This window comes from Crocodylus porosus, unplaced genomic scaffold, assembly GCF_001723895.1.
Source record: "Crocodylus porosus isolate Cpor-Errol unplaced genomic scaffold, CroPor_comp1, whole genome shotgun sequence".
Taxonomy (NCBI): Eukaryota; Metazoa; Chordata; order Crocodylia; family Crocodylidae; genus Crocodylus; species Crocodylus porosus.
In genome coordinates, this window is record NW_017728948.1 from 15,604,194 (window position 1) to 15,615,271 (window position 11,078).

Consider the following 11,078-nt stretch of genomic DNA (forward strand, 5'->3'; position numbering starts at 1 on the left):
CCCTCCCCCTGCAGCTGCCCCCTGGGAGCACGCCGGGCTCCCACTGAAGGCTGCTGTGAGATGGGGCCAGGGAGGGGTTTCCCCCTGTGCTCAGCGTGCTCTGGCCTGGGGGTCGCTTTGCTGGGGGTGCTGGGGGCTCTCCTCAGCATGTACTCGCTTTCTGTGGGGGTGCTGGTTGTAGCTGCATCGCGCTTCAGACACGGGCAGGCGAAGGTCTTTGGCCTAATGAAGGATACCAGATTTACCCATCTCCAAAGAGTTGGAGAAATCTGTTTGGCAAGCTTTTGGCAGGTATCAATGAACTTCACTTCATCAGCTTCCTGGATACAAGAAATCATGGATTAAATATAGACATTGGATTTATGATATGTTATAACCTGCCTGACATCGGACTCATACTGCTCCACTACTTATCTGCTACATTCATTCCCCGCCCCCTTGTCTCACCGATTGATGCCTCAGTTTACAAGGTTACCGACTGCCTTTCTTGCTGCACAGTGGCCTCTGGCTTCTTTACCATTTGCTCCATCCAGGAAGAACACAGACCGACTGCAGGTGCTTCCTCAGCCTGACAGAGAGTGTTTATACCCAAAAGCTTGCAAAGAAGAATTTTTCCAACTATTTGAGGTGGTTTAATAAAAGATGTCAGATTTACCCAAAGAACCTCCTCTTAACTTTTGGTAGAAGCAGGACAGTGGCTCTTGCTGTGTCTCGGTTTGCAGTTGTCTTGTGACGAGTTTAGATTATTTCATAGATTTCTAGCATTGGAAGGGACCTATCAGATCGAGTCTGACCCCCTGCTTTGGGCAGGAAGGAGTGCTGGGGTCAAGTAACCCCAGCCAGGTAATCTCCTTTTGAACACCTCCAAGGTAGGGGAAAGCACCACCTTCCTTGGAAGCCCATTCCATGTTTTGGCCCCTCACTGTAAAGAATTTCTTCCTGATATCCTATCTAAATCTGCTCTCTTTCACTTTATGGCTGTTGTTTCTAGTAACCCTGAGGGGTATCCTGGTAAACAGAGTATCCTCTATTCCCTGCTAGTTCCCCGCCCCCCCAATGAGTTTGTAGACAGCTACAAGATCACCTCTCAACTTTCTCTTGTGGAGGCTGAAGAGATTCAGGTCCCTCAGTCTGTCTTCATAGGATCTTACCTGCAGGTCCTCAAGGGCGGTGGACTAGATGAGCTCTGGAGGTCCATTCCAGCTTGACTTCTCTTTGATATGTCAGTCTGTAGTTACAGCCTGTTCCAGGTTGTCACCTGACTGATGTTTCGCTGCCGTCTGTTTAGAGTACTTATCCCCATGGTATTTCAGGACGGGTTGTAGTCCTAGGTTAGACAAAGCGTAGTAGTGCTTCTTCCTGTCCCTCCTCATTCTTAATGTGGTGTTGTTCATCCAAAAGAAGCGCTTGGGAAGATGGTGGTAGCATGCCAGATCTGGAGAGGTGAAACATACTGTGCTTTGGAAGGAAATGGAAGCACAGGGCCATAGGGTAAGGAATGGCAAATGCTAACCTTTGGTACATGGGCAGACAAGTTTCTTTGGGTGAATCTGATATCTTTTATTAGACCAAGGTAAATAATTAGAAAAACATTTTTTTTAGCAATCTTTCAGGTTGAAAAACCTTTGGTCAGGCTGAGGAAGCCTCTGCAGTTGGTGTGTGCTTCTCTTGAATGAATAGTAAAGAAGCCAGAGGCTAGGCTGGTCTGCATGCAAGACAGGCAATCAGTGAAGATGTGAATTGAGTCAGTGGATGAGAGAGAGGCTGGGTGGGAGGAAGCAAAGGGGGATGAAGGTAGCAGTTGCATAGTGGAGCAGTACCTGGGGAGTCGAATGGCAGGCAGGTTATAATGCATCATAAATCCAATGTCTACATTTAGTCCGTGATTTTTTTTGTAGGCAGGAGGTTGATGAAGTGAAGTTCATAGGTTTATCTCTAAGAAGTGTTTTGTAAATTCCCTCTGGGGGTTAGAACTGAGATTGAAGAGAGAGTGGTTTTCTTGTGAGAAGTGTGCCCCCACAGGTAATTGGGTATTCGTGTCTGATAAATTTCTGGTGTGCAGTTATTGTTTGGTCTCTCCTACATATTTTCCATCAGGGAATTTGGTGTAATGGATGAGATGTATTACATTTTTGTAGGTGCAGCTATAAGATGCAGGAATGCTGATGGCTCTGTAGTGGGATGTAGTAATTGTGGAGGTGGTGGAGATGTGTTGGCAGGTTTTGCACTTTTTGTTATGGCATGGTCTGGATCCATTTGGTGTGTTCTGGACCTAATAAAAGGTATCAGATTTGCCCAAAGAACTGTCTGTCTATGACCTTAGATCAACACAACTGGAACCTACACCCGTATAACCTTTCGTACAAGCACACAAGTCTTCTGCTTGGAGCTGTAGCTCTAGAACCATATCTTTCAGGAAATATCTGTGATAGGAGGGGAGATGGTGAGAATATCGTGATATCTTTAAAGAATGAAAGTAGAAACACTATCTGCAGGGCTGAGGCACTGAATTGTCATATTCCCCAGACCAGTGTCCTTGGGCATGTCATTTCTGTGAGCTGCCTTAGCAAAGACTGTGCACGCTAAGTGTTCTAGCCAGAGTCGTCCCTTGATTTCAGTAGTTTCAGACATGGCTATGCTTCTTAGGCTGGTCATGCAAGGAAGCCTTGATGTTTACTAGGCAGATCTTGTAAATGATATGATGCTGAAGATGCCAGGGACCTCTTTCCATATGCTTTCCAGTATTGATATTGCTGATGGAGTGGAGCTGAACAGGTATGGCTAATGGGAGGAATTTCTATACAGATTTAATTAGGGTTACACAAGACTTGGGTGAGCAAAGGCAATGGGGGAGCTCCGATTTTTCTGTGATTTAAAAAGAAAACCAAAACAAAATCAAATGCCAAAATATATCACTATTTAGAATTTATTTTATTATAATGATTGAGGTGCTGGTAGGCTTCCAAATTTGCTTTAAAACTAAATATATCAATAAAACATTGTGTTCAACTGATATCTATCAACATATGCATCTATCTAGTGGTAATTTGTTTTACTGCAGAAAACAGAATTTTGGGGCTCTAATAACAGAAGTTTTTTTGTTTTGTTTTGTTTTGTTTTTTTACAGAGAAAACTAGGATCTGTGATCATGTCATAGTTTCATAGTTTCTAGGGTCGGAAGGGACCTGAGCAGATCATCTAGTCCGACCCCCTGCCATGGCAGGAAAGAGTACTGGGGTCAAACGACCCCAGCAAGGAGTTCATCTAACCTCCGCTTAAAGACCCCCAGGGTAGGAGCCAGCACCACTTCTCTTGGGAGTTGGTTCCAGATCCTAGCTGCCCTGGCCCTGAAGTAGCACCTCCTGATATCTAGCCTAAACCTACCCTCTGCCAGCTTGTGACCGTTATTCCTGATCACTCCTGGCAGTGCTTGGGGGAACAGGGACTTCCCCAGTGCTTGCTGATCCACCCTGGCTAGTTTGTAACAGGCCACTAGATTCCCCTCTCAGACTTCTCTTGTGGAGGCTGAACAGGTTCAGGTCCCGTAGCCTCTCCTCGTAGGGCCTGCCCTGCTGCCCCCTGATCATGCGAGCGGCCTCCTCTGGACCCTCTCCATGTTGTCCACATCCCTCTTGAAGTGCGGTGCCCAGAACTGGACACAGTACTCCAGCTGTGGCCTGACCAGTGCTGCGTAGAGGGGGAGGATCACCTCCTTGGACCTGCTCAAGATGCATCTGTGGATGCATGACAAGGTGTGGTTGGCCTTCTTGACTGCATCCCCACACTGCTGACCTACGTTCATCTTGGCGTCAGTGATGACTCCAAGATCCTTTTCCGCCTCTGTACTGACAAGAAGGGAGTTCGCCAGCCTGTAGGTATGGTGCTGGTTGTTCCTCCTGAGGTGCATCACTTTGTACTTGTCAGTGTTGAATCCCATCCTATTTTCATCTGCCCACCCTTGAAACCTGTCTAGGTCCGATTGTAACCTATTGCTCCCTTCTAGCATGCCTGCATCCCCCCACAGCTTAGTGTCATCAGCAAATTTGAACAGGGTGCTTTTTACCCCCTTGTCCAAGTTGCTGATGAAGATGTTGAACAGTGCGGGCCTGAGGACCAAGCCCTACGGAACCCCACTGCCCACATCCCTGCAGGTCGAGAATGACCCATCCACCACCCTCTGGGTGCGGCCCTCTAGCCAGTTGGTGACCCAATTGACTCTGTGGGTGTCGACACCACAGTCCCCCAGTTCCTTAATGAGAACAGGGTGGGAGACAGTGTCGAAGGCCTTCCAAAAGTCCAGGAAGACTACATCCACTGCTACCCCTGCATCTAATGATTTGGTGATCTGATCATAGAGGGCCACCAGGTTGGTCTGACAGGACCACTGTGGACTTATCCTCCTTCTTTCAAATCCAAATGGACAGTTCTCTCAAATGAACACAAATAACACCACTCACACCACAGATTAACTTCCCTAAATTACATTGGTAGTTCTACCAAAAACACCAATGTATTTTTCATTAACTGGATGTTTCTTTGGTGTACCAGGTCTAATTTGAAAGAACTTATCCTTTAATTTTGGGCTACAGACAAATTTTACAGTGCATCTTTTTTTGTCATCTTAAGTTAGTTGCATTTTTAACAACAAAAAAAAGATACACAAGCTTCCTTCAGATATCAAGTTTTACTTCACCAGTTCCTTACAGACTAGTTATTAGGAATATGGTCTTTCTTTTATCCCTTAATTGAATGCAACATGGAGGACAGTGCTTGAATCTTTTTTCCCCCAAAAAACCCTTTTTTTCCTTCAAGTCTCATCTGGTAGTTTAAATTCATGCTCCTTAATTTTTTTAACACTATGAATAATAACACAGTAAATGAACCTATTTCACTCTAGATCCTTGCAAAGTACTGAGTCCTTAAAAAAACGTAAATTAAAAATCCTTTTCAGGCTTGTATAGATCAAAAAGAACTAAAAACCGTAAGTTGTTACCTCTGAATTCTGTAGGCCTGGGGATGTAGGTTTGGTTAGTACAACAAAATCTGTAGAGAGATCCCTATGTTGTAAAGGGTATTCTCAGATTTTAAACCCTGTTTAGAAACACTTTTCTCATGCTTATCTTTTATATTTTAAATTCAATTTAATGTAGAATTTATGCTACTTCCCTTATTCATTTTGGAAAGTGAACTAGATAATTCAATCTTATTTGTAGTCTGCTTGACTGTTTCTGTTGTGCCCATATGCTGTGGTGCTAGTACTGTATTGTGTGATGGAGGGAATGGCTATGTACAAATCTCCCAGGCATTTTTTTAAGTCTTATTGGGGAGGAGAGGATGAAGATAGATTAGCCTTGTGGGTTTTCTGCACCCATCAACTTCTTTAACTTATTGAGCTGGGACATAGCTAACATTCAGTCTTCTTTCAAGGCCTCCACTTTTATTTCTAGTGTTGCATCTTAGTAAAAAAGGCTAGTGTCCTAGTCCCCATTTTATTTGCCCGATGTATTGCTGGACGCTGGAAGGCCTGCAATCTTTTCTTTTTCCTGAGCCTGCTATATATGCGCTGCCTCAAAGTATTTCCCTTTATTATAGGCATTGGGATCTTGATGGATTTCCATGGACATTTTGCCTTCCCAACGTTATCGTTTGAGAGAGCAGTGTGGTCCCTGCTTCTTGTGGGACTAAAGGAGCCAGTGTGTGCTGCTTCCCAAATGCTTTGAAAGAAGAAAAATGTATTTAGTCTTTCAAATATATGTAGTTTCAAACCCAGAATATAACATGCAATATTCAGTGCAGCCAGAAGTGGCCTTTTAAATGCACTTCAGCTACATTTCAGTGTAAGTAGGGATCTGCCAAATTCATGATTTCACAGTTTATGCAGAAACTGCAAATTTGGTAGGTCCCCCATGAAAAAGCAAGAAAACGGCAGCGAACCAGTGGGGGTTGTGGGGGGGTGGGAGGCAGCTTCTCATAGTTTCATAGTTGGTAGGGTTGGAAGGGACCTGAGCAGATCATCGAGTCCGACCTCCTGCCATAGCATGAAAGAGTACTGGGGTCAAACGACCCCAGCAAGGTGTTCATCTAGCCTCCTCTTAAACACCCCCAGGGTAGAAGCCAGCACCACTTCTCTTGGATTCTCTTGGTTTCTGCAAACAAAACGGTGGGAAGCGCTGGCATCCTGGAGCACCTGGGGGGCAGGGGGAGTGACCAAGGGGTCCTGGAATTCCCACCGCTCCCCAGAGACTGGCAGGGGACCGGCTGTTAATCTCTGGGGATGAGTGGGACCTCTGGAGCTTCATGGCCAAAGGCATCGTGCCCTGCCACAAAAATGGCACCCAACACCATGCTGGGATTACAAAATCTGGAGGAAGCCTCTGTGAAATGGGTAGGTCTCTAAGTATAAGCCATTTCAACCTAAAACCGATGTCTCACTTGTATTAACAGCATCATCTTCAACTACAGACTAATGTGCTTAGAACAGGGGTGGGCAATTTTTTCGGGCACAAGGGCTGCTTATCCAGTTTTGGCAAGCTGTCGAGGACTGCATGGGTAGCCCCGCCCCTTGACAGGTGACCCGCCCTATGGTCACCATCTTGGGATCAATGTCCCAGTGCCAGTGGGATGTAGGCTGGCAGGGGTCTGTGGAGCTAGGCTGGACTGCACCAGCAGGGAGGTGGGAGCTGGCCCAGCTCCATAGAGCCCCTGCCAGCTGGGACCCCATATTCCTGCTGTCCTGCTCTGGGCCCTGCCAGCACTGGCCCCAGTACACTGGTGTGGGCCCCACTCCTGCTGGCTCCTGTGCCCACACACTCCCAATGCGCCCCCAGCCCCACGGTACAGGTGTGGGGCAGCCAACCCTGTGCTCACCAGGAGGAAATGAGCTGGTGCTGAGCACAGGGGGAAAAGCGGCCCTACCCCGAGGCCCATTCTCCCTGCTGCAGCTACTTGCAGCCCATGCAGAGCTGTCCTGAGCAGGCACAGGCAGCCCCATGGGGGCTGCAAGCATCTGCAGCGCAGGGCACTGGCCGTGGGGTGGGGGAGGGGTCCGCTTTTTCCCATGCTCAGCACCAAGCTTGTAAGCTGCCCGCGTTGCCAGCCTGAGCCCTGCGCCAGCTCTCGGCTCACCTGTTGGGGCTGCGCCACAGCAGAAACAGCTGTGGGCCCCCCCCCCCCCCTTGCTGTGCTGGGCAGTGTTTGCTGCTGCTGCCTGCCCGGAGCTCTCACTGCAGTAGGCTGCAGTGCGGCTGCCACCACCGCCTCTGGGCTGCTCAGTGTGGGAAGCAGCCCCCTCCCCCAGCCCTTCTTACTTGAGATTCCTGCGTGGGAGGAGACGCATGGTCCCTGGGGGGGCAGGGTTGGACAGGCCCTGCTGTTGCAGGAGCCCACCAGGGCTTCTCCTGGCCCTTCTGCCCCTGGTTCCTGTCATCTTTGACAGGAACCAAGGAAAGATAAATATTAATTTTTCTAAATTTATTAGGGGCCCCGCGGGCCAGATAGAATGGGCCATATTTTGCCCACCCCTGGCTTAGAAGAAGTCTGTTTTTATCTACTGCCTTTAACCTACTTCCATACCTGTATTATACTTTCTTGGGTAAAACCGGAAGAGGCAATACAATAATGATACTAGTGCAGGGGTAGGCAATATTTTTTGGCTTGCTTGTGCCCCTACCCCCCCAGCCCTGGTGCCCCGCAGAAAGCTGCCTGCTCCCAGCTCCCCATTGCCCTGCCAGACTTCCCCTGCAGGCGGGGGCAGCAACAAGGGGCCATAACCCTGTGCTGCTGCCCACACTGCTCCCGTGCGCACAGGGGAAGTGTGGCAGGGCAGCGGGGAGCTGGGAACAGGCAGCTTTCTGCCCTGCCCCCCCAGCTTTGCCCTGCCATGCCAGGTTACAACACTGCTTTGCAGAAGTAGTGAGGGCAGCACAGTGGGGAGCATTGCTGGCGTGTGCTGCCTACCTGGGGCCAGGGCAGAGAGGCAGCAGATGTTTGCAGCTGACCCAGGTTCTGGGTAGCTGCTGATAGCCACGAGCCCAGGCTGCTCCCACGGAAGCCCTGCTGCAAGCAGCCTGGGTTCTGTGGCTATCAGCAGCTACCCAGAGCTGGGGCAGGCCCCAGCTGTCTCCTGGCCCCAGGCTCTGGGAAGGCAGCAGGTGCCGGCACTGCGCCTGTTGGGGTTGGGGGCGGGGAGGCAGCAGCTGTTCTGTAGCCTCCCAGCTGCAGCCAGCCCCAGCTCTGGGTAGGTGCTGATAACCATGGAGCCTGGGCTGCTCCCAGCAGGGCTTACAGCGTCCCAGCTGCCTGCTGGAAGCAGCCCAGGCTCCTGGCTGGCAGCAGCTACCCAGAGCTGGGTCTGGCTGCAGCCAAGAGGCTGCAAACAGCTGCTGCCTCCCTGACCCCAACACATTCTGAGGAAAATGGCCTCGCGTGCCATGCTCAGCACATGTGCCAGGGGTTGCTGACCCCTGTACTAGTGGGTCCCCACTGTGTAGAAAACAAAGTGTTTAGAGAACAGTAGTAAAATGCTACAGCAAGGGATGATCTTGTCAGAGTAATTGACCAAGACCCTAGTTTTGCAGATTTGGACATGCGCATGACTTTGCACATTTAGTAGTTCCAGTTAAACATGCGCTTTTGCGGGATTGGAGCCAAAGTTTTCCATTTTTTTCTTCCTTTCACAAAAATAAGCAATGTTGTTTTTTGGGGGGGGGGGGAGGGTTGATGGCAGGGGGGTGTTTTTGGTTGTTTGTTTGTTTTACTTTGGTGATATTTTTCTTTTTTTTATTGAGCCAACTGTATAGTTGGGAGAGAAGTTAGACAAGCTTTTGGGCACAAACACCAGTCTGTTTCTTTGCTAGATCTGAGGAAGGGCCTGAAACTTTGTGCCTGAAAGCTTATTTAACTTCTTTCCCAACTATAGACTTGGTCCAACAAAAAAGATCTCAAAAAAAAGTCCTTGCTGCTTATGTTTCTTGAACCCTACTGGCTGCAACAAAATTCTAACCATGCTTCCACAAAAAGAAAAGGAGCGTAAAGTTGTTAATGAAGGTGCTCACTGAGACAATTAAATAGAGACCTTAGCTGTCCATTGGCCAATGGACAATCTTTTTCTTGGTTAAAATATAGGTTGCCTCAGCAGCAAATCTTTTTAATTTTTAAAAGATATGCTTGTTATTCCCTAACCACTAAGTTTTATCAGAAGGCTGTTAGTCTGCAGTAAACTGTAAGCTCTAGCACATATTATGAGTTTTTGTCTGTCCTACTGTTGCTATGGATATTTGAATGAATAGTAATTCCTCTTTGTATTCTAAATTTTTTGCTGCAACATCTTATATGACTAGTTCTTTGAATTATATATGCATGCTCTTCCTTTAAAAAAAAATCCACTTGCATCTGTTAGTTTTCCTCAGATCAAATCTTTTAAAAATAGGTGCCTAAAATTAGACTTTACAATTCAGGTTTAGCTATGTGTTGAACACCATGCTAACCTTTGGACCATTCATTATTTTATAAAACAATCACATTATTTTTTATTTACTGAGTGAGGTGGCCCTGATCTTTTAGAGAGTGTCAACTTTAGGAATGGTGGAAAGGGTGAGTTTAACTCCAAATACGTGAAGTTTGGCATTGTTTGCCTACTCTTAGATTACTGGTAGGCAAAAAGAATCCATAACATGTCCAAGAAAATATGTTTTGCTGTCTTTCTCCTACTCTGTTCTGGAGCTCAGATAGTTAAGGAGAATTGCTTCAGGCTTCCCAGGGTGAGCGACCTCTGGTCTGCAAACAGGCGAGGGTTGTTGTAGTCCCCAAGAAAAACAATTTATAACAAGATTTTGAGGAAAAGAAAATGAGGTTTTTTTATGAGATTCCCTATTTAACCTTTGCAATAGGGGTTGCTACTCCAGAAGCTATAATGTGTGTACTTTCAGTTTCTGTTCAGAGAATTTGATCAGATAAAACACACTCAACAACAACAAACTCTCAGCTGCTACTGCTTCTCTAGTTTATTGTTATGAACCCTTGTGTAGCACTTGTCTGTGAAAGATAATTTATCATTATGCTGCATTTTTTCCTTAGTTTGTAAAGCTCTGCTACTTTTATGAGTCAAGGTTACATACAATTAAAACAAAAGACCTACCCAATAGGAAGAAGGTACCATTAAATAACAACAGGAACCTGTAAGCTTTTTAAGATTGAAGGTTTATATAGCTTGTGGCTGATGATAAAGTTGGGGAGTGAAATATTTTGTATTACCGTGGTGGTATATGAACAACTATGTAAACTTTTTTTTGTCTTTCACTGAAGTGTATTTCTCAAAATTAGTTGGGTTGGTATAGCTGTTGAATGCCTAGTTAAGTCTTTGTCACTGTCAGTGAAACTGTTTGTAGTTGGTTGTCCCTAAGTTACTACTCCTAAATTTAAAGGCACTTAAGTTCCAGTAACTGTGGAATATGTTTCAAAAGAATGTAAGCAACTAGATTGTAATCGGAACCTTGGAAGTATAATTGCAATGGAAGAAAATACATTCAGTTCAGAGTTCCATTTTTCACTAATTATTATTCTTGTTGTTGTTTTTTGTTAATATTCCTACAGTTCTCTCAGGTTGGGTGGGCAAATCTTCTCCATGTCAGACTGAAAGCTGGTGCTTGTTAGGACTAGGCCCAGGTCTTCAGTGGAATTAAGGTGCCTGAATAAGTCTGAGGATCATGTTCTTAGTCCTTAAAGTACAAGATCTAGAAAAGAGCGTTTTAGAAGTTTGGTTTTCCTTGCAAACTCAACTGCTTGGTGATTTTCAAGCAGTTGTACAAAAAAGAATCACCTCCATTGTCACCTACTCAGCTCTGCTTCTTTCAAGTTCTGTCTGAAATCCCAAAAGACACAGTAGAATCTGGACTGTTCATATTGGAATGCAGGCAGTCCTCAGACTTATGACACTTCCTTCCTCAGGCAGTAAGGAAGGCCAACTGCACCTTGTCATGCATCCACAGATGCATCTCGAGCAGGTCCAAGGAGGTGATCCTCCCCCTCTATGCAGCACTGGGGTAGCAAAAGCACCAGTCACAGGGCTCAAGTGCCTATAT

The 11,078-nt window shown here is 46.5% G+C and overlaps 1 protein-coding gene across 2 annotated transcripts in view; it reads left to right on the plus strand.

The window, feature by feature from the left end:
• Positions 1-11,078, plus strand: part of RNF4 (ring finger protein 4) — a 39,190-nt gene that overhangs the window by 537 nt on the left and 27,575 nt on the right. The window lies entirely within an intron of this gene.